Source organism: Vulpes lagopus, chromosome 14 (genome assembly GCF_018345385.1).
Source record: "Vulpes lagopus strain Blue_001 chromosome 14, ASM1834538v1, whole genome shotgun sequence".
In the NCBI taxonomy this organism is placed as follows: domain Eukaryota; kingdom Metazoa; phylum Chordata; class Mammalia; order Carnivora; family Canidae; genus Vulpes; species Vulpes lagopus.
The window spans coordinates 6,076,744-6,100,020 of NC_054837.1; the positions used below are offsets into that span (position 1 = coordinate 6,076,744).

The 23,277-nt window shown below is 46.8% G+C and overlaps 1 protein-coding gene across 4 annotated transcripts in view; it reads right to left on the minus strand.

Annotated features, from left to right (window-relative positions):
- Positions 1–23,277, minus strand: part of SGMS1 (sphingomyelin synthase 1) — a 245,197-nt gene that overhangs the window by 137,401 nt on the left and 84,519 nt on the right. For all 4 annotated transcript variants that reach the window (XM_041728684.1, XM_041728685.1, XM_041728687.1 and 1 more), the window contains one exon: positions 6,530–6,572. The gene's annotated coding sequence lies outside the window, so the exon portion shown is untranslated. The remainder of the gene's footprint in view (positions 1–6,529; positions 6,573–23,277) is intronic.

Sequence of the window (23,277 nt, forward strand, 5' to 3'; positions counted from 1 at the left end):
GGATGGGAAACAAAAAATTCACAACTGACCTTCCCCAACCTCCCATTCTCCTCCTTCCTTTCTCCATTTTGAAAGCTTTCTCTTTCTCTCTCTCTCTCACTCTTTTGTGCCATAAATATACATAATGCTAAACCCCATCTTTTAACAGAAAACTAAAGTCTGTAAATTCTCTGTCACAGAGGCATTTCTCCTTTTATAAATTATCTCCATTCTTTCTCAACAAATAACTGATTCTGACAAATGAACTGCATCCACCTCAGTATGAAAACAAAGGTAAGTACTGTTACCCTCTTTACAAGTTAATGAAAAGGTGCTCATTCCTCGGAGGCCAAACCATTACCCTCATGAACAATATCTCATCTGGTGACATATGTGGAAATGGGCTTCTGTATAACCAGGAAGCTAGAGATGTTTTGCATCTGACAAAGAACAAAGAGGGTTCTTCATGCAGTCCCTCATTTGTACAGCCATTTGTATTTCCACACCAAAGAATGTGCAATCTAATGGCAGCTGGCTACAGGGCATCTTATTGTAATCATGTTTAATCAATAGCATTCTATTTTCCTCTCTCTAGAACCATCTATGAGAACTAGGTTCTCAACTCTTTGGGCTCACATAAGCCCTACATCACTGACTGGCTGATGATAGCAAAGACTATTCTAATATCACTCAAATTTCAGAAAGACCATCAAGTCTTTGAAGCCCATCCTTGGACCCCAGGATAAAAATCCTCAGGCCATGTACCAATCAGGATGGCTGACATCTTGAGCCTACCAAGAGAATTAACTATGTGAGGAAACAAATCTTGGAACAAAAGACATCACTCCTTTAACAGCTCTCAGGACCTAGTCATACAGCCTGAGGCAGTCCCCCAATTACTGTCGCTCTATCCTGTCTCTGAGAAAGAGCCACACCTGTAAATAATCAAATGCCGGTGTTCTCTGGGTTACAACGGTTTAAGTTAGGATTCCTTGACTTTTGGTGTTGCAAAAGCAATACACATTCAGTGGAGACCCTATGTGAATTCTGATCTATGCCTGGGTTACCAATATGCGGTAAACTCTCCCAGGATGCTCTCAGCTCCCAGGCAGCCACGAGACATGAGGCTGACTTAGAGCCACTCTGTACCCACACAACCATTCTGTTTCTCATTTTCAGTACAGTACTGAGTAAATCACATGACTGATTCAACACTTCATTATAAAACAGACGTGTTAGTTGATTTTGCCCAACTATGAGCTGATGTAAGTGTTCTGAGCGGGATGAAGGGAGGCTGGGTTGATCTATGATGTTCAGTATGTTAGGCATATTAAATGCATTTTCAACTCACAATACTTTCAACTTAGATGGGTTTATCATGATATAAACCCACAGTAAGTGGAAGAAGATGTGTACAGTCGCAAAGAAAGCTGCTGTCACTGACAAAAAATACTAACAAAAATTAGCTATTACATTGGCTTAAGAGTGCTCGATTAAAACTTCAGAGTAAAATGTATTTACACAAGCAAACATCATCTCCTGATGATACTAACACAGAGTATATACACCTAAAGATAAATCAGGACTTTTCCCCCTACGAGAAAATATACCTCAGGAAACAGCTATCATCTCATATTCAAGATCTCATATCATGAACAAAATCTGTTTATTTTGAATTACAAAATAATGTTTGGGAAAGGAACTTCAATCAGTGCTAGCCTTGGATGTTGGATGTTTTAACAAAAAAAAAGGAAGCAAAAGAATAGAGGTACAACCTAACAATGGCGTTTATGAGCTAATGTTTTTTAAAAGCCCAAAATCCGGATTGCTTTTTTCAATCATATTTAATATCATGATAAAAACTAAATGATATTTCACATCATTTTAAAAAGCAATCCGGATTTTGGGGTAACGAGGTGGTTTATCTCTGTTTTCCTCGAAATCCTCATTAAGACTATAGTAGAAGGGAGGAAAAGACAAAAATTCCTGAGGACAAAGAGAACAGAAAAGTAGATGAGAGCAGACAACAGACATCGGTGGCATTTTGGAAGCCAAGAGCAGAGAGGATTGCCGAGCCCAGCAGAGCCAGCTGGAACCTTACTACCTGGGAAGCAAACAAGAGCCAGCTGACTGCTCCTGAAAGGCTCAACAAACAGGGCTGTGGTTCCTCCAAAGGACAGGGAAAGGGGCTGGGAGGAGGCAGACTGGTTAAAAGTCTACATGAAAGCAGTTAGACCCTTCCCTGACACCATGCACAAAAATTAATTCAAAACAGATTCAAGACCTACATGCCAGACCTGACAATGTATAACTGCTGGAAGAAAACACGGAAGGAAAGCTTCATGACACTGGATTTGGCAACGATTTCTCGTATAGGACACCAAAAGTTCAGGCAACAAAAACAAAAATAGACAAATGGGACTATGTGAAACAGAAAAACTTCTGCACAGCAAATGAAACAGTAACAAGGCACCCTATGAAGTGGGAGAAAATATTTGCAAACTACATACACAATAATGGGATTAATAAACAATATATAAGGAACTCTTACAACTCAACCCAAAAGACAAAGAACCCAATTTAAAAAACTGGCAAAGGACTTGAAGAGACATTTCTCCAAAGAAGATATAGAGCTGGTCAACGAGGATACAAAACGGTCCTCAGCATCACTGATCATCAGGGAAATGAAAATCAATACCCACATGACATATCATCTCACACGTGTCAGAGTGGGAAGGAAGGAGGGAAGGAGGGAAGGATGCGGAGAAAGGGGAACCCTCTTATACTATTTGTGGGAATACAAACTGGTGCAGCCACTTTGGAAAAAGGATGGAATATCTTCAAAAAGTGAAAAGTAGAACTACCCTACAATCCAGTAATTGCATCACTGGGTATTTACCCAAGGAATATGAAAACGCTAACTCAAAAAGATTCATGCACCCCTGTGTTTATAGCAGCATTTTTCATGATAGCCAAATCATGGAAGCAGCCCAAGTGTCCATGGACTGATGAATGGATAAAGACGACGTGGTGTACATATACACAACAGAGTATCAATCAACCATCAAAAAGCATGCAATCTTGCCATTTGCGATGACAGGGATGGAGCTAGAGAGGATTATGCTGATGAGATAAGTCAGCCAGAGAAAGAAAAATACTGTATGATTTCACTCATATGCAGAATTTAAGAAATAAGTGAACAAACAAACGAAATGTTAACTACAGAGAACACACTGATGGTCACCAGAGGAGAGGTGAGTTGGGGATGGGGGACATAGGTGATGTGGATGAAGGAGTGCACCTGTCATGATGAGCACCAAGTGATGTACAGAATGCTGAGTCAGTAGACGGTACACAGGAAACTAATATTAACACTGTATGTTAATTATAGTTGAACAAAATATGGAAAAACTTTAAAATAAAAAATGAACTTTTAAAAGAGGTATTTGCACACTGATGTTCACTGCAGCATTATTCACAATAGCCAAGAGGTGGAAGGAACCTAAATGTCCAACAGCGAGCGAATGGATAAAGAAAAACTGGTTCAGACATAAAATGGATTATTTAGTCTTTAAGAAATGAGGAAATCCTGTCATATGCTACTACAAGGATGAACTTTGAGGACATTATGCTGAGTGAGAGAAGCCTGGCACCCAAAGACAAATACTGTAAGAATCCTCATACATAAGGTACCGGAAGCAGTCAGACTCTTAGAAATCGGGAGTAGAAGAGTGGTTCCAAAGGCTAGGGCAGGGAGGAAGGGAGAGCTGGATCAATGGGTACAGAGATTCAATTCTCCAAGATGCAAAAGTTCTAGAGGTCTTTGCATAACAATGTTGATATAGTCAACACTACTGTAATATACACTTAAAAATGGTTCATATGGTAAACTGCATATTTTAAGATTTTATTTATTCATGAGACACACAGAGAGAGAGGCAGAGACACACAGAGGCAGAGGGAGAAGCAGGCTCCCTGTGGGGGGCCCGATGTGGGACTCGATCCCAGGACCCCGGTGTCATGACCTGAACCAAAGGCAGATGCTCAACTGCTGGGCCACTCAGGTGCCCCTAAATCTTATATTTTTTATGTTTTTTTTTTTACCACAATTAAAAAAAAAAGTGGGAGATTATCCTGGATTATCTAGGTAGGTCCAATGTAGTCACAAGGGTCCAAAAAAAGTGAAAGAAGAAGGGAGAAGAGGACAGAGGAATGTAACAGGAGATGTACTTGACCTGCTCACTTAAAGAGGCCCCTACCTGGAAGGAGGCCAACAGCCAACAAATGCAGCCTCAAGAAGCTAGAAAAAGATAGGGAACAGATTTTCCTCTAGAGCCACCAGAAAGGCATGCAACTGTGTAGACACCTTGACTACGGCCCAGTGAGAACCATCAGACTTTTTTTAAAAAAAAAAGATTTTATTTACTTATTCCTGAGAGACACAGAGAGAGGCAGAGACGCAGGCAGAGGGAGAAGCAGGATCCCTGCAGGGAGCCTGATGTGGGACTCAATCCCAGGACCTCGGGGTCGCACCCTGAGTGGAAAACAGACGGTCACATGCTGAGCCACCCAGGCATCTCGAGAACCATCAGACTTCTAACCTACAGAACGGTAAGGTCAAAAAATGCTATTTGTTTTAAGCCAAAAAAAGAGGGGGCAATTAGAACCCCAGATCTTTCCCCCAGCTAATGGGGCCAGACAAACCATCCTTATTTCCATGAAACAAGAACAGAATATTATTTTAAAAAATAAAATATTCAAATATTCAGTGACCAGTAAAAACTAAAACATGCTAGCAGAAAATAAAATGTCAACATACTAAGAAAATCCCCCAGAAAGTAGAACAAAAACACAGAGACAAAAAAATTGTTCAGAAAAAAACATAAGAAAATGAGATAATCAAACCAGTGAGTTCAAATATCCAACTACCATTCTTGCAGGAAAGAGAGAAAAGAGTGGAAAGGAAATTATCTGAGAGTAGTACAAGAAAATTTCCCAAACTGAAAGGACCACTGACATCAAGAAATCCTAAGACCTATGTCCCAACTGGAAATTTCAGCATTCTGGGGATAAAGAGTCAAACATTTTCGAGAGAAAGAAAGCAGTTCACATACAACCAGCCAACTGGAAAGCAGAATGGCCGGAGACATTTCAAAGTAAGTATCACAAAGCTCAGCCACAATCAAAACACAGTCTTTATAATAAAGCAAACATTAAATATTAATGTATCCACACACTGTAACAGGACTACAGATACAAAATAGAGACGGGGTGAGGAGGCGCTTACCTAGGGTAAAGGTTATGTGTGAGGGCCCAATCTTTAGCAGGAAATCAATATAGAAGTCTAAAATTTTAAAAGAGATCAATAAATGGCATTTACAGCATATGGTGTGCTGTTTAGAAATAGGCAAATATAAGTGAATGTAAGGAAAAGAGTTGAAAGGGCTACCTCTGGGCAAAGGAGTAAGGGCAGCATAAGAACAGGGGATGGCCGTTATAACTATGATTTTTTTTTTCTTAAAGATTTATATATTTATTTTAGAGAGAGAAAGAGAAAGCATGAGCAGGAGAGAAACAGAGGGAGAGGAAGAATATCAAGCCGCCCCCCCCCACCCTTGCTGAGCATGGAGTCCGATGCAGGGCTTGATCCCAGGACCCTGAGGTCATAACCTGAGCTGAAATCAAGATTGGACGCCTAACTGGCTGAGCCACCCAAGCACCCCTGATATAGTATTATTTTAATTATAAACAATGTGCTTGTAATCACCTCAAAATAAACAGAATATACGGATGAGTAGATGGAATGAAGGAGGAAAGAATATTTAACAAAGCAAACCTACAAACCATCCCCTGGTGGATGGAGATCTCTGAAATAACAGCTTTCCTAAGCTGGGGCACATAGTTATTTAAGAGCTCAGAGTAAAACTTCTGATCATAGCATCACATGCAGATTCCGAATGCACTGCACTGGAAACAACTAACACAGTGACATGCTCTGGAAAATACTACTGGATGCTTCAGAAACGTGACCAATAAAAGAGATGCTGACATCAGATACGTATGTAAAAACAGAAGAAAGGACATCTGGGTGGCTCAGTGGTAGAGCCTCTGCCTTCAGCTCAGGGCATGATCTCAGGGTCCTGGAATCGAGTTCCTCGTCGGGCTCCCTGCAGGGGGCCTGCTTCTCCCTCTGCCTGGGTCTCTGCCTCTCTCTCTGTGTCTCTCATGAATGAATAAATAAAATCTTAAGAAAAAAAAGACTGGGAAGAAAATACTCTTGAGGTAGGAAACGGCATTAGCTACAATACCCAGTTTGATAAAAATACATGATTATTAAATATACTATATTTGACTAAATTGTTACAAATAGGCATTTGACTCTTACCTCGAAGTGCCCAAAACATTCTTCATATTCAAAAATTCTTTACAAATTCAAAAATTGTGGAGGTTTTTTTTTTTTTTTTTTTTTTTTTTAGTTCTTCTCAGGGGAAAACATGGGAAATATAAACCGAGCATAAGACGTACAGGAAGAAATTAAAAACCCATTTACCTGAATTGTGTTGTTATTTCTCTGCATCAGCCTTCCTTTCAACCTAGGAGGAAACAATAAGTAAAATAAAATATAATGAACTACATATAAAAAAAAAAAAAACTAAACTAAAATCCAGGGTAACCACTGTTTACTTCTTATTCTCGTCCCATAGCAATACCTGTGCTTTCCCACTTCCCGGCTGGTTTCTGGCTACCATGGTATACAGAGAAGATGTTATTAGGCAAAGCCATGGGAAAGCAAGCTTTTAAATCTCCTGTGAATAAAAAACTGTACCCAAGCGCATTTAATGGTATAGCATGAGTTTCAGAATCATTTGCTTTTATAAATTATCTCTCCTCTACTAAGGCAGATAATTTGCTAATTGATGATACAGAGAAAGATTAAAAAAAAAAAAAAAGCAAGAGGGAATCATTTCTCAAACTCTAAGAATTACAACGACAAGGGCAGCACCATGTTTAAATCTTCACTTTTGTACCAAACGCAATCCCTAGCAAGGCAAGTGGAACATCTAAAGACTACATATATATGAACGTAGATTATCGAAAAGCTTGGAAATCATCTTCGGCCTGCATCCCCTTAAAGGCTTGGACTTGCTTCCTCATTTAATTTCACTAAAGACTTTCCCAACTAAGAATGACATAGCACCCTTCCAATACAGGTGTGAGTTATGGTACCTCCAGGAAGAGGACAAAGTTCACTTTCTAAAAAAATCCATCGGCATCCATGTTAATATATGGCATGCATACAGCAAAGCACAGCAATCTTGAGTGGCTCACTTAGTTGAGCTAAAGCAAATACACATGTGGAGCCACCACTCTCCCCAAAGGTCACCACTGCCCTGACTTCAAATACAACGCATACGTGTTGCCTGTTGGGAAAGGTGCTGTTACCCTGGCACGTGCCTGGGAGTCCACGAATCCCCGTATCTGGACCAAAATAAAATGCTCTGGGAAGAGAAATGCAGGTAGTCACTGACTACAAGGACTTATCTCAGAAAGATGTTGACACGTCTGGGGAAGGTGTTTTGGCTGATTGGATGGTTGTTTGAGGTCAACCTGCAGGATCTCTAGAGACTGTAGGACAGATGTTTTATGATATAAATAGATGAATGTTCCACTGGCAGTTAGATTCTCCTTTCTGTAGGTACAGAAACACCTATGAAAATACAGGTAATAATCAAATGACTTTGTGCTAAAAACTAGGCTAAGGTACTGATAGTCATTTGATCTTCTAATTGCTGTGAAGCCTGCAGACAGATAAGGACTCTGTGTCTCAGAACAGGTAAGGGTGCTACTCCAAGCTAAACAGTAGGTGAGGCAAAACTGTTCCTCTTTTTTTCCTAAAGTTTATTTATTTGAGAGTGAGCATGAGAAAGAGAGAGAGAGCGCCCAAGAGTTGGGGGAGGAGCAGAGGGAGAGAGAGAGAGAACCAGACCCCCACTGGGCAGGGACCCTGATGTGGGGCTCCAATCCCAGGACCTGAGATCATGACCTGAGCAAAGGCAGATGCTTAACCCACTGAGCCACCCAAGCGCCCCCAATTTCGCTCGTCTTTACAGCTTCTATGCAGGTGTAGAGACACCAAAAAACCAAAAGGAAAATGTTCACAGAAAAGAGGCCAGGCTAATTAAATACAGAATATGCTGTATGGTTCCAACTCATGAATCATTTAAAGGAAAAGAACCAAGTAATTCAGCGTCCACAGAAGTCTTCTGAGTTACGGGAAAGCTGACTAGTTCTGTCACTTGTAAGGTAGGCCCACTTATCTGCCTGGGCCTCAAAGGAGCAGTTTCAAAAGAAATCCGTACCCTTCACAAGATGTAATTTTCTGCCGTGTTAATTTGTTTTTTGCTCTAGATGCTTCTCCCACTGCAGCAGGGAAATCTAGAGAACATGATGGCCGTCAGAAAAGTCACAGACGCAGAGACAACGTGCCACCAGAAAGTTACGGAGGAACCTACTGACAATTCCACCTTCAAACGACATGCCATACCTGCATGAATATTTAATTGTAAGTACTTTCAAGAAGTGGGAAACAGTTCAAAAAGGAGAACTTTCTATTCTCCTTGAGGAAGAGAGGAAAGAAAATACCCAAAAAGAGTGGATATAAGACTCTGTGATGCACTCGCCGAAGGGCAAGTAGCTCATAGGGCCTTCCTGCATCCTCACTGCCAGGTACAAGACGATGGTGAGGACATGAGCTAGGACCACCGGACACCATCGGTAAATTAAGTAAATGCTGTCGCATTTAATCCTAGGAGAACCCTAGCGGGGAGGCGTTGGGATCCCCAGCTAATGGGAGCAGACACCAGGCCACAGTGCCAAGTAGGAAGGAGATCCCATCAAGTCTGCAGGGGACCAAAGACACAGGACAGTTCCGGCTCCCAGGTGAAAGCCACCAAACCTGCTGTTCAATTCCAATTCACTTAAGGATTCTTTCACTATTTCCTGGTTTCAAATTGGTTTTGATTTGTCCTGAGTAAAGGCTACCAGGCGGGCCTTCCTCCTGCAAGAGGGGGTAAGGTCTTGACAGTGAGTGGCTTGAGGACAGAAACAAAAACAGGCCTGGATGGACTCTTTTTATCAAGGAGCTAACGGTTAAAGCGGCTGAGAGCCCCTGGGGACCGTGTGCACATGGGACCTGGCACAGGGACAGCACAGCAGAGCTGCAGGTTTTTCTACCCCTGACACACGCCGCAGAGAAATAACGGGGGTTCTTTCTGAGGCTTGGGAGTAAGCCCGGTGAACTGTGCTCACCTTGGCACAGCTTAAGCACCTGGGGGCTGGGCAGGGTACTTATCCATATCACACCGGTAGGGCTATGGCCCAGGCACAGGTGCAATGCTGGGGGGCAGAGCACCCAGCAAGGTAGCCTGCCCTTGTTCACGAATTGTGGACAGTGGCACTCACCCTGCTGTGCTACTGCTGCTGACTCCCCCTCAAGAAAACCACACCTGGAGCACAGAGCTCAGAGAGAGAGAGAGGAGTGAGCTCAAGCGGCAAGGCTGAGGAGAGGAAAGATTCAAGGTCACGACACTCTGCAAGGCAGGCTAGCCCTCTTCCTCCTGGATCAGGGAGGGCAGTGGCCTCCTCTGGGGGGGCCGGGTCAGTCTGACAGGTTGGGAGGGAGAGGCTGCCCACAGGACGACGGGGCGACAGTGCTGAAACCAACTGCCATTGTCCACCCCGGACACGTGACACGGAAAGGGCAGCGGGCATGCTTTGCTGTTGGCAGCCCTGGCCCAAACTGTGCAATTATAATTCAGTTGTTTCTTCTCGGGGGGGGGGGGGGGGTAACGGTGTGAAATTAGACAGGAACGATACGGAGCCCAGTCACAGCACAAGATCAATTTAATTACACTTTTGTATTTTTATTACTTTTTTCATTAAAATTACACTTTATTAGAATAGTAAAAAAAACCAGTACAAGTTTCCTCATTCTCACTCATAAACAGCAAATGCAAATTAACACTTAATTTGAAACTTCAAAATCCAAAGTACAAAGTTAGTGCTTTCCTCCTAATCAATAAGACTCAACAAACACAGTTTAACGGATCCAATTTTTTTCCTTTGCTCTGCTTGGAGAAGCAGCTCCGTGGTCTCTTGGCAGCGGGGGGCTTCAGGGCCAGCTGGCGGGCCCCAGGCACATGGCTGACTGGAAGGGGCACATGCACTTGCACACCTGCAGACACCTGCCTTCTGCTGGCGGCAGCCTCGGCCTCTGGGCCAGGGATGCCTTGAGCTGCCCCTCACTGCACGGCCTTCCTCCTTCCACCAGAAACCTAGCACCGAGAGGGAACAGGGTCTCCTGCCCCCCTCCCCAGCCCCTGCTTCTTCCAGGAAGCCCCAGCTCCTTCTCCAAGCTGCTCACCAGGGCGCAAAAAAAACGCAAACTACAAGGAAATCATCCATGAACTCCCCTGGCGACTTCTCAACTTGCCTCTCAAAGGGCTTTCTTTTTCCTTCTCTTCTGTAAAGTGCATCTGAATAGAAGAGTTTGGAGGAACGGGTTCATCTGAAAGAAAAGGACACGTTTGCAAACTGCAGCCCACTAACATGTGGGAGCTGAGGGAGAGCATCTGGGGGAGGGGGTGACATTTTCAGAGAAATACAAAGCACTTAGTCATTCCCAAAGACGATAAAGAGAAAGCAACTGTACTCCAGGAAGCGACAGAGAAATCGATGGGAACAGAGCGAACTGGTAACTGCCCAGAGGCGAATCCTTGGAGGCCTGAGGGTGACCTCTGGCGAAAATCACCCCTCGCGCCCCTTCCCCAGAGAGAAGGCAAGGGCCTTCCCGAGAAGGAAAAAGGAAAGAACCCTCATCCTTCCGCTGGGCAGACCTTGGCTGGGTGGGGGCCCGGGGATGCGGGAGCAGCTCCTCAGAAGGAGCCTGCAGTTCAGCAGTGGAACACGCAAAGCGGTATTCCCACTTCTGGGTGCCACGCGGTACAGGGAGGGAAGAGCAGATGTCCGGGCGCTTCCCTGCCAGGAGCCCCGCACGGTTCCTGGACATCGTTCCTGGACATTGCAGGGATCTCATTTTAACCCCTGAAAGCAGCCTGAGAGACCCACCAACGTCATCTCCTTCTTCCTGGTGGAACTGAGGACGTCTGGGACACAGAAAGGGCTTTCAGACAAACGCAGTAGTTTTACTCTAGTTAAATCTTCAGGTATCTCTGTCTCCACCCCAAGTAAAAGATGCATCCCTGTTGTCCCTGCCGAAGGCTGCCCAGAGAAGTGTCAGGTGCCCAGAAGCTCACGGACTTTCTGACATCTCAAGGCCCCCCCTTCCTCCTTGGAGGAGGGTCTGGCGGTCACAAAACCACTACCGTGGATATGCCCATACAACCTTCCTCAACGTCAATCACAGCTCCTCGGGGGTCAGGGCTGTGCTCTGTCCCTGCTCATCACGCTCCGGCACCTGCGGCAGCTAGAGATCATCAGCCACAAAATCCTGTATTCTATCAAATCAAACTTCTCAGGTCAGCTCACCCACCTTACTTTGCACATTTAGTCATCATTTTCTTTTCTTTCTTTTTAAAAAGATTTTAATTATTTATTCCTGAGAGACACAGAAAAAGAGACACAGAGACCCAGGCAGAGGGAGAAGCAGGCTCCATGTAGGGAGCCTGACGTGGGACTCGATTCCGGGACTCCGGGGTGACGCCCTCAGCCCAAGGCAGACGCTCACCCCCGGAGCCCCCAGCTGCCCCACTTTGTCATCATTTTCAAAGCTAAGGGACTCTCCACCTTCAAACGATCTGTTCATTGTTACACGTGTGACTCTGCACTTCTCCCTACCAGCCTTCCCTTGTCAATCATGCCTGGCCTCAGGCTTACAAAAATCGGAAGTCAACATACTTATAATAATAGGGGAATTTTCCACGTGATCTGACTTTTCCTTAACAAGAACATTGTTCTCAAAACGTCACAAGTGCACCCAGTAAGGCCTGGATGGGTAATGACTCCCACCCACCATCAACCTAATTTACTTTCCATTAGACCATCCTTGGGCCATTGGGCACCATCCAGAAAAGTCTTAATTACAGATGATCAAAAGCTATAATCCTTAAAAAATCCACCTCAACGAGGTCTCCGGCAGCGAGGTCCCAGCAGCCTCCCTCTTACACACCGTCTCCCCAACTGGTCAGGAAGTCTCACAGGCAGAGGTCACCTCACACTGACACAGGAGCTGAAGCACCTGCTCCCTCCCTGCTGGGCCTGCACCCTCACCCCCACCCACCCCCAGGGCTCCCTGCTCCGAGCCTGGATCCTGCTGCAGAGGAACCTGAAGTCTGAAACCTCTGCGGAGGGACCCGAGGGGGTGACGGGATCCTGGGCGCCCCAGACCCCCACAGCTGGGCGTCTCCAGGCCAAGAACCCCTGGGCCAGGACCAACTGGGGCCCTCGGCTTTGCTCTGACCCCTCCTGGAGGCCTCGGGGTCGCCCGCCGCCCCTCCCCCTCCCCCTCGGGCTCCGGGCCTCGGGGTCGCCCCCGCCCCCCGCCGCAGCGAGACCCTCCCGCTCTCCGCGCCGCCTCGTCCCGAGCCCTGACCCCCGGGCTCCTCCGTGCCCCGCGGCCTCCACAGCCTCCGCCTCCCGGCTGGAGCAGGTGGAGGCCCGCGGCGTCGCCGGCAGTGCTGCCGCCCTTTACATACTGAGGGAGTGTTCAACGCCGCCGGGCGCCGACGGGAGCCTCCCAGTTTCCTCCTCCGACACCTGCAAGCGGCCGCAGACCCTGCGAGGAAACGGGGCCCGGCGCCGCGGAAGCCGCTCTCCCGCCGCGTCCCGCTCGGGGGCCGTCGTCGCCTCAGCTCCGAGGACCACGCGGACCACGTGACTCCAACGGCGGGAGCACTCAGGCCCCAGGGCGCCTGCGCGGCCCCGCCCACTTCGGGGACCCGGCGCGCGGCAGCCGCAGCCACACAGCCACCGCGGATTGGACCTGCGGGAGCACCTGACCCCAGCGCAGCCGCTCATAGGCTGGCCGGGAACGCAAGGCGCCGACGCCGGCCAATCACACGTCGGCCTGGAACCCTGGCCTCCGGGTCCCTGAAGGGGGGCGCCGACGCCAGCCCCTCCCGGTGCGTGGCCCCGGGCGCAGCGGGTCGGGCCACGGGGTCGCCTGCACAGTCCCCTCTGCCAGGGCACGAAGGACCCCGTTCCACGGAGACGCCCCCCTGCGCCCTCCGGGCTGCCCGAGCCGGCTACGGGCACGAGGAACGCTGCGGTCTCCTCTTCTCAGCGGCTGTGGTTCATTTAAAATATCCGAGGGGGATCCCTGGGTGGCTCAGCAGTTTAGCACCCACCTTTGGCCCAGGGCCTGACCCTAGAGTCCCGGGATCGAGTCCCACGTCGGGCCCCTTTCATGGAGCCTGCTTCTCCCTCTGCCTGGGTCTCTGCCTCTCTCTGTCTCTATCATGAATAAATAAATAAATAAATCTTAAAAAAAAAAATATCCGAGGGAGCGCCCGGGGCCCAGGCCGTGACCCCGGGTCCCGGGATCGAGTCCCCGCCGGGCCCCCTGCCCGGGGCCCTGCCCTCTCTGCGTGTCTCTCATGAATCAATAGGTAGGGTGTTTAATGAAAATCAAATATCCGATGATGCCGGCCCCCGCCTGCCTCTTAAACGCGGCAGAGCGCTGGCCGCTCGGTGGTCACGGGACGGCTGCATCAGGGACCGCGCCAGGGCTGCGCTGGGTGGGGGGATGGGGGCGAGGGAGCCGGGTGGGGGGGGAGCGGAGCGGGGAGCGGGGGCCGGGCCCCAAAGCCAGACTGCGGACACGGGGCGCGTGCCTGGTGCGCAGGGCCCGACTGCGGGAGGAGCGCCCCGCGAGGGCTGAAGCTCCGCGCTCAGCCGACCGGGCTGGAGGAGAACCTCTAGGAGTCCGGGAAGACCAGACGGCCAGGACCTCGCGGTGCGGCGGGCGGGCAGCGGCGGGCGGGGGCGCCCGGGTCAGGGGCCTGCGGGGCTCCCGCCCAGAAGGCAGGCAGGACTCGTTCTCCACCTGAAACACAAGCTACCCCACCACAGCACTTTGTCCTGCTCTGTTCTAGATTAATCAAGTCGTCCGCTTTTTTCCCAATTCCTCCAATCTTCCTTTGAGTCTCTCACGGAGTCCAATAAAACCTATGATAACACGTTCATTTTACATCCACAGGAAACACTAACCTTTTGAAGATCGTTCCTTAGCAGTGCTGATCCGTTTTAAACACTGCTCCATCACAAACATATAGAAAAGCATCCACAGTCCTAGGACCGGGATGACCGCCAGGTTATCAGCAATGAAGTAACTGGCCCGTGCTATCTGGGAGCCAGATCCCTAGGATTTGGACCAAGCGACCCAGGGGTAACACACATGTCCATGCCGTCGCAGTCCCTTATTTCCCCAGTAAAGCCAGTTACGTTGCTGGTCCTTCCTGTACACCAGTACGTGACAACTGATAGAAAGCCTTGAATTCCAGCTGCATAGATGTACGTGAGGGATCTACGTCCTAATGGATATCATATAAACAAAATCCAAGTTGATGCATGGAGCAGTTGGTGTGTGTGCACACACGCCTGTGTGTAAAAGCAGCTAAAAATACAGCCAGACCCATGCAGTGAAGACAGGTGGAACACACAAGCTAGAAAGTGAAGCAACTCCATTTATTCAGAAAAAAAAAAAAATAATCTTGGTTCTAATCTGTTGCCCTTATGCTTAAGTTTTCCAAGCTAAAGAGCTAGCCAGCAAAATTCGCAAAGCGAGGCACATGCACATAGGCACAATTATTTAATTCTCAGAGCCTTTAAACTCCACCCCAAAACAGGGGCCTTGGGTTCTCTACCCATCACTTGACAGGACTTCTTTAAACAAAGAACTACAGACATCAAGCAGATAACTTTATAGAAACAGTGAGTAGGAGGTTAATTGTGTCATTCATTTTTCTAAACGTTACAAGAAAACCCATGAACTAAAAGCCAATGATTTCTCAATATAAATAACCGCGATGCATGAAAATACATTGCACTAAGGATTTACACAGTAGAAATCACAAAGATTCCTGCAAGTAACAAGTCTCTTACTAAGACTTAAAATAGGAATTTATTTACATAATTTACAAAATGTATTTAAGCACAGTTTTCAAGGCTATCACAACGCATTCAGGAAAGCATTTAAAGCTTCATGCACATGTAAGACTAACGTTGAAACCACATCCTTAGGTTTGGAGAACTCAAAAGTTTCAGGTCACTCCCAGATCTGTACAGGCACCCCCTTGACCAGAAAGATCTCCTCCTCCTTGTAATCTCCAGTGCCTACTCCTCCCTTCAGGGCCCATCCCCCTGGCTCTCCACTCCCTGGACGGCTGTGGAATTCCACTAAGACCTCTTCTCTGGCCGCTATCAGCCGTTGCTTTTGCTCCAGAATTGCTCAGAGCCTTGAAAATGCTGATGCACACAGAGACTCTCCAAAAAATACTGCGGTGAATCACCACCATCTCTTGCTTCTCAGCATGCCAAAGGCTACATCTTAGAAATCCATATCCTGGTGAAAATGATTCACTTAGCTTGGCTCTTGAGTTTCTTCCACCGAGTGATTCCTCAGCCAGGAGCTAAGTGTCCATGGGTGGGGTGGGGGTGGGGGTTGACTCTCACCCCCCAAGGTGACCTGAGCACTTGAACAACCACTCACTGCCCTGGTATCTCAGGTTTACATCACTAGGTAGTAAGGACCACAGGCTACAAAGCATCACCTCCCTTAGGAGGCCCAAGTTAAAACAACATCCTCAAATGGCTCAGTTATCAAACAATATAAATGAGAAACTGATAAATGAGATTCAGCTGCCCAGATAAAAGAAAAGGGACTTTTTGGGGTGAATTTCTCCTCTAGTTAAATCTTCAGGTATCTCTGTCTCCACCCCAAGTAAAAGATGCATCCCTGTTGTCCCTGCCAAAGGCTGCCCAGAGAAGTGTCAGGTGCCCAGAAGCTCACGGACTTTCTGACATCTCAAGGCCCCCCCCTTCCTCCTTGGAGGAATTCTCCACTGTCGAGCTTTTTAATCAGTGGCCTTTCCCTTGTGAAAGTAAAAAAAGGCATAAAATAGCTCTCAATCCAAGTGTCTGCAAAGGGAGTTACTGATTCGAATGGACTTTTCCAAGTAACACTCCCAGTCGCCATATAAGGAGGAGCAGGAGAATTATTTTCCTGTTACGACTTGGATGATTTCAAAACAACCTCTCCGCTTTATGAATTAGTAATGAAAGATCTGTATCAACAGTTTCAATGAACTTCTTTCCCACAGTCCGTATCAAATGCATATCCCTCAGCACCTCCAAATTTGTGTAAGGGCATCTGGAGAAGGTTTACTCCAACACCTGCAAATTCTTTCCCATCATTCATCAGAAGACTTTTCTGCATTTATCAGTTTCCCCAAGTTCTATGGCTTAACTGATTAACCGCAATCCAACTTTTGCTGTTTTTTTTTAATTGACGTATAAGTGACATGCGATATCCTATTATTAGTTTCAGGTGTACATCATAGTGATTTGATATTTTTATACATTATGAAATAATCTCCATGGTAAATCTAGTTTCCATCTGTCACCAAAGTTATTACAATATTATTATTTATATTCTCTATGCTGTACGTTATATCCCATGACTTATTTGTAACTGGCAGTTGACCTCTCAATCCCCTTCACCTATTTCTCCCATCCCCCAGCCCCTGCCCTGCTGGTCATCAACATTTGTTTCTTTTATTTAAGAATCTGTTTCTGTTTTGTTTGTTCAGTTGTTTTATATTTTAGATTCCACATCTGAGTGAAATCCTATAGTGTCTGTCTTTGTCTGACTTACTCCACTTAGCATAATACTCCCTACGTCTATCCACATTGTAAGCAATGGCAAGATTCCATTTTTTATATCATGGCTGAGTAATAGATTCCTGTGTGCTCATGCGTGTGCACATACACATAAACACCCCAACTTCTTTAACCATTCGTTTACTGTTGGGCACTTAGGCTGCTTCCATATCTCAGCTATTGCAGATAAAGATGCAGTGATCAGGGCAGCCCAGGTGGCTCAGCGGTTGAGAGCCGCCTTCAGCCCAGGGCGTGACCCCGGGGTCCCGAGATCGAGTCCCACATTGGGCTCCCTGCACAGAGCCTGCTTCTCCCTCTGCCTGTGTCTCTGCCTCTCTCTCTCTCTCTTCTCTCATTCTCTAATAAATAAATAAAATCTTTTAAAAATATATCCAGTAATCGTAAGGGTAAAGGTATCTCTTCAAATTGGTGTTTTAATTTTCTTCAGATAAATACTCAGAAATGGAATCGGGGATCCTATGATAGTTCTATTATTAATTTTTTAAAGAACTTCCAGTGGCTGCACCAAATTACATCCCCACCAACAGCACAACCAGGGTTCCCTTCTCTCCACATCCTCAGTAACACTTGTTATTCTGGTCTTTTTGATGCTATTCTGACAGGTGATATATCTCATTGTGGTTTTGATTTGCATTTCCCTGATGATGAGTGACTTTAAGCATCTTTTCATGTGCCTGTTGGCCATCTGTATGTCTTCCAGGAAAAAATATCTATTCAAGGTCCTCTGCTCATTTTTAAAATCAAGTTACTTGTTTTTGATATCAAGTCATGTAAATTCTTTATATATTTTGGATACTAACCCCTTGTCAGATATATGATTTGCAAATACCTTCTCCCATTCAGTAGGTTTTTAGTTTTGTTGATGGTTTCAACACCATCTAAATTTGAGGCCAAATCAACTCCATGAGATTAAAGATTTTTTTAAAAAAGATATAATTATCTGATGACCTTCCTTGCATAATGAATCAACTTCTTCATTAAATGTGTTCTCAAAAAACACGTTTCATATTCAATAGGCATACTATGGAATGAATGAGAGCAATACCATCAGATGAAGAGAGGGTATGTTTACCAGAACTGATTTCTAGCCCTGTTCCTATACAATGAGCACTGCAGTTGTCGAGTGACTTCAGGGGAGGTAAGCAAGTGATCCTTTAAAATTATATTTTACTGAGGGTACAGAAAGGGCATGAAAATTACCAGTACCATAAACAATGGCCAAAATCTATACCCAATTCATCCACAGAGCTTAAAACTCCTATCTGCCACACGACAAGGATACAATAAATTTTCTAAACAAGTGCAGGTCTTCAAACAATACCATTTTTCATTCCCCCAAAACCCTGATGGGATTCATCAGGATTAGTATATATGAGATTATTTACTCTGCCTTTAATTCTACTTCAATTCTGGGGCAGCCTACACAACACCTTCTGCGGTGAAAGTGATGAGTCTCCTCACAAGTCCCCAGTGCTGTCAGCATTATTAATTTGTTTAAAGGAAAGACCACGTTCAAAGTAACTTTTCAAAAATAGCCACAAACCTGTCCCGCAGTTCCATAATGTGCTGTTTCAACTCAATCACATCAACTCTCCAAATGTCTCCCTTGGAAAGGTCAAAAATCACTCATTAGAAAATAAACACAGCTCACTCAAATACATTTGCCCAAAGCAAACTGCTAATGAGAAGAAAAGGTCCTCACCTCCACAGAGGGTGAGTCCAGTCAGTGGCCAATTTATTCTTTGCCATCTCCATGCTTCTGGGTGTGTGTGTGTGTGTGTGTGTGTGTGTGTGTGTGTGTGTGTGTGTGAGATGTGTGAAACAGGAGGCCAGGTGAGATGCGATGTCTCATCTCCGATTCTGTGTTGAAATGATTTGCATTTACAATTATTCCAATTATTCTAACTATTCAAAATTATGAGCAAGAGTCGAGTTTGATTACTGTTGATTAAAAAATTGCCGTGGGAGGCAATGTAGTATCATGGTACAAATTTAAAATTAAGAAATGTAAATATGACATCTAGTAGAAGGCATTAGAAACATGTGGGGACATTCTTGGGTGGCACGATCATCGGGATGCCCACTGGCAGCCAGTGAGTGGGGTCCAGAGAAGCCCAATGGCCTAGCACATGGGACAGGCCCACACAGGCAGTCCCGCCTTAAATAACAACTGTGAGCAACCCTGAGGAATCCTGGTTTCAGAACGCACGGTTTCTCAGGAGCTGCCCTTTAATGACCTATGGTTACATCATTTCATTCTGAGCCTCAGGCTGGTGGTAGGTGAACTGGAAAAATTACCATCCACCTCCCACAAAGGGTTCTTTGTGGGATACCGTGATAGGGGCTTGAAGTAACTGCCCATGCTCAGGTTCTGGACCTACACATACAAACTATGAGACGCTATGTGTTCAGCTTAACCTCTTTGGTCTCCTCAGCCATAAAAACTCAGGCCAAAGACTGGCAGGGTTCCGTGGAGTAGCGGCTCAGTGCACGTCAGCTGTGCTACCGCCAGTGCAGGGCTAGTGACTAACGGGTGCTGGTGGCACTCCCACTCCGGGGCCACTCAACACCATGCTGGAACCCACATACACACATTCAAAAGCTCAGTAACTGCACCCATCTCCCATCACCAGGGACAAGAACAATTAGAAAAAATATATAAAAATAAAAAATAAAAGTAGGGCCTATTCATTAGTGCATCAGTAACATTTTAGAAAATGGCCTTTCAAAACAAACCTGCAAACTAGTGTTTTGTCTTGTCTTTAAAAAAAAAAAAAAAAAAGACATACTGATGTCATTGACTAGTGAGGTTTCCAGGGGCATCCCACAATATAATTAATAGTCTAGAGGATCAAATGCGAAGCCCAGCTTCCAAACTCCAGGCTAAATGCTGGGACATGTAACCAAGCAACTAAACCCAATACCAGTTTCTTCGAACATCCTCACACCCTCATAAGACCACACTTTGGAAAGATGGTGAAAAGGAGCCAACAACATTGCAGAAATGCCTAGGTATCAATAAGTTTAAGCTCTCCACACCCACAATGGGTTAACATGCAGGAAGCTGGCAGAAAAATGTCCCCACGGACTGGTAACACCTACGTGCAGATGAAAAGAGCAACAAGATAGTTCCGTGGCTACAGCGAGTTGCAAACCCCTCAGGAGCTGCACACTCTCCACTGAGACACACTCAGTGCATCCCCATGTCCCCATACCCGAAGTCCCTCATCCAAGGAGCGAGCGAATGCCATCCCGTGCCCATCACAGCAGCCTGAGGTTCCGGCATTTTAATGGGGTGCTGGGTGCTGAGAGTCAGGATGGGCCTGTATCTGGTCAAGGGAGACACTTGATGATGAGGCTGTACCTGCGTGAAGTGATAGTTGGCTGAAATACCTTCGAGGAGACAAGGTTTAAAGAGACCTGTTGTACTTAATCAGCACCTTTTCACAGCTGCTGGCAGGATGGACACCATGTTACTCAGGCTAAATTCTAAAGGACAGGTGGTCGTTCACCCAACATATGTTCAAAATTCTGGCTCCCCCAAACCTAAGCGTAAGCCCTCCAAAGATTTTAAATGGACATGTACTTAGACGGAGAAGTTTATTTTACAGATGTACTCAGCTGTGTGTGAAAAAATGAAAGATATACCTCTTGATATTGTTGATAAGAGCATTACAGTCTGGGGGTGGGGGGTGTAAATAAACACCAGTCACTGCAAACACTGGACCTGTGTGGCCGTTACAGCACATGGCATAGACTTGTATGTGCCGATACGTGACCATCTCAGGAAGTACTACAGGATGCAAAGCACGAAGCGCAGACTAGCGTGCACACTGCAGGCGGTGCGTGTTTGTACTTGCACAGAACACCACACAAGACAACCAAAACTACCTTGGAGGAAGCAACGGGAGGTTCTCCACTTTCTATATCCTTCTGTGCTGCTTAAGAAATGTTTGTAAACCACATGCATGTGTTTCATTTTCCAATAGAAGAAAAAAAAAAAAGAAACCATTTTACTTTTTTTTTTTTAAGATTTTTATTTATTTATTCATAGAGACAGAGAGAGAGAGAGGCAGAGACACAGGCAGAGGGAGAAGCAAGCTCCATGCAGGGAGCCTGACGTGGGACTCAATCCAGGGTGTGGGACTCAATCCAGGGTCTCCAGGATCACGCCCCGGGCTGCAGGCGGCGCTAAACCGCTGCGCCACCGGGGCTGCCCCCTTTTTTTAAAGTAAGAGTAGAGAAATGCTCCCTACCTATCATTTTGCCTTCAACCCTGAATCCAACATATTAAATGACAAGCGTGACCAAGGCAGATTTTTTAAAAACATGGAAATTATAGTTCCCTGCTTCTGTACAAATCCGCTACCTACCTTTCCTCAACTTTACTACGTGAGGCACACATTTCCCACGGATGCCTGCAGAAAACGGGCCCATTAAACATTTGAGAAGTTTGCTTTTGTATCCCTGTATAAATAATTCTTTAATAGCCCTAAGTTTCTTGCGCCCTTACTGTAGTGCCAAGCACACAGTCTTGCATAAAGTAAACATCACAAAAAGCACCCTGTTTGTTGGCTGTTCCTCATCCCCCAGCCCAATGCCCAGGGGCTGGCACGACCCGCTCACGTCAGGGCCTATCAACAGAGGGCTTTCGTCCCCCCGGGATCACGCTGGGCGTTCCAGAACCACCCCACCCAGAAGAGCAGCCAGGCACCTGGGAGCGCACAGCCCTAACAGACGCCCCCACGGGCCCATTGCTCAACTACCTCGGGCCAGCCTGGCAGATATGGGACAACAGATGTCACCTGTCCCAAGAAGCAAGCGATGTGGCCAGAGAGACCACAGGGCTCCTGGACCCCAGATGAAAGGCCATCGACCACCCCTGGACCTTCTCACACCACATTCCTGCCAACACAGGGCTTTGGGACAATAAAAACAGCTCCCTCCTACCAGCACCTGGGCCTGCCTGCCCTTCTGGACCCGGGTGGTGTACGTGTGTGATCACAAGTGAACGGCTTAGCCCCTCTGCTCCAGGATTTCGGCATCTGCAAAGCCGTGGAGGCAATGCCATCTACCCACGGCTCACGGAGCTGCAGTGACAATGAGGCATGTAAGGCTGACACACAGGCACTCCCCTACGCGTGTCAGCTGGGATCATTAATTACCATCCTCGTCACAGACGACCCTGCAGCAGCCCCCTGCTGCGCTCTCTAACTCCACGCTAGCTTCCTCTCAGCAGCCCAAGTGACCTTAACAGTGGGGAGGGGAGGTCATCCCGGTTACCGCCCCCCACGGCCCCCCAGCAGCCTCCATGCCAACCTCTCCAGGCTGGCCGACCATCATTGACTGGAGGAACTCTGGCTCCACTCCCACCTCCCTGCCCAACCCCAAAATAAGGTGGAAGCCCCTGCCACATGCTCCCGAAACTCCTGAAACTCCTGTGTTGACCTTTTCACACTTACAGAAAGGAAGGGGCCTACTGGGGGCCACTCTGCCCCCGAGACTGTGCTCACACGGCACACACAGCACGCTGCTACTGGCTGCAGGGTGACAACTACATGGCTGGCAACCAACTGGAGACTCTGGGCCCTCCTCTCCCAGCATCACAGCCCATGCAGCCTCTACTCGGGGGCACGACGCTGCGAGACAGGACTTCCAGGGCCCTGTACGCAGTTCCCCGACGTCAAGACCACTCACGCTGCTGTACCACCACCACCGCCATCTGTCATCCCAGACTGACGCTCTGTACCGACTGGGCAATTGCCACCCACGCCCCTCCCCATGGCCACCGGGAGCCACCGTCCCACCCTGTCTCTGACTCGTCTGCTCCCGGGACTTCACGTACGTGGAGGTGTAGCATGTCTGTCCTTCGGTGGCTGCCGTATGTCACTGAGCATTATGTCTTCAAGTGCATCCACGCTGTGGCAAGTGTCAGCACTTCCTTCCTCTTTAGGGCTGTGTCTGTCTAGGTCACATTTTGTTGACCAGCTCATCCACCAGGGGACAGCTGGGTTGCATCTTCTGCTTGGCGGTATGAAAAATGCTACTGAAACTTAGGGGTGCAAACATCTCTGGAAGACCCTGCTTTCAATTCTGGGGCGGGGGGGGGGGGCGGCCTGGGGCACATGCCGAGAACTGAGATTTCTAGATCATGTGGCAATTCTGTTTTTAATTTTTGGAGGAACCACTGTATCTTTCTATAGTGACTGTGGCCACCTCACATTTCCAGCAGGGCTTCAGCATTGACACATTCTGCGTTTGTCTGTGTGTTTCCAGTGGCCATCCTGATGACAACCCTTCATTTTTTAAGCTTTAAAACTGGTTAACTGAACTAAGTTTTTGTCTCACCTGTGCAGCTAAGAATGTTATTAGCAAATCTGT